General features: G+C 38.5%; 1 protein-coding gene across 1 annotated transcript in view; it reads right to left on the bottom strand.

Annotated features, from left to right (window-relative positions):
- Positions 1-548, bottom strand: part of lamp1a (lysosomal associated membrane protein 1a) — a 38,883-nt gene that overhangs the window by 26,357 nt on the left and 11,978 nt on the right. The window lies entirely within an intron of this gene.

Genomic DNA, 548 nt, shown 5'->3' with positions numbered 1-548 from the left:
AGGTACAGAAATTTAATAAAGTAATGAAATGTAAAACAGCATTGCATATTTGACTGTATAAATTAAAGATTAATCTTTATTAAAGTTACAAAAGCTATTCAATCAAGAGCAGTGAGTGATTTCATTGTTGTTGCTGTTTGATTAATATTAAGAAAGTGCTGTCACTTTAAGAGAATGCACTGATCCAGTGCACTGATACTGTACGTTCAGCTGGCTGTCTGCTATAGGATACTTACGGGCATTTTGACATAATTTTTGTGTGAATTTGTCCATTTAAACACAATACTTCAGAGAAAGCTTAATATTTAGCTTCGGTTGAGCGCACGCGCAAATCTTCTTACAGCGTGCGCAAGCTCACGTCCTCTGGCTCTTAAATGTTTAAACTGGCAAAGCTTAAACGAGGTTAGCTTAAACACAGATATCAACGTGTGCTGTTCAGGTCGCACCTGTGCGCGCGCGCTATCAACACCCAGGTGATGACGGAATAAATGCTCATATTCCAGCATAAGGCATTCGCATTGAACAAGAGTGAATGGTTTGTCCACGTT

This window comes from Sinocyclocheilus rhinocerous, unplaced genomic scaffold, assembly GCF_001515625.1.
Source record: "Sinocyclocheilus rhinocerous isolate Xijiao unplaced genomic scaffold, SAMN03320098_v1.1 scaffold589, whole genome shotgun sequence".
NCBI classification, from domain to species: Eukaryota; Metazoa; Chordata; class Actinopteri; order Cypriniformes; family Cyprinidae; genus Sinocyclocheilus; species Sinocyclocheilus rhinocerous.
This window is presented reverse-complemented; position numbering and strand designations above follow the sequence as displayed.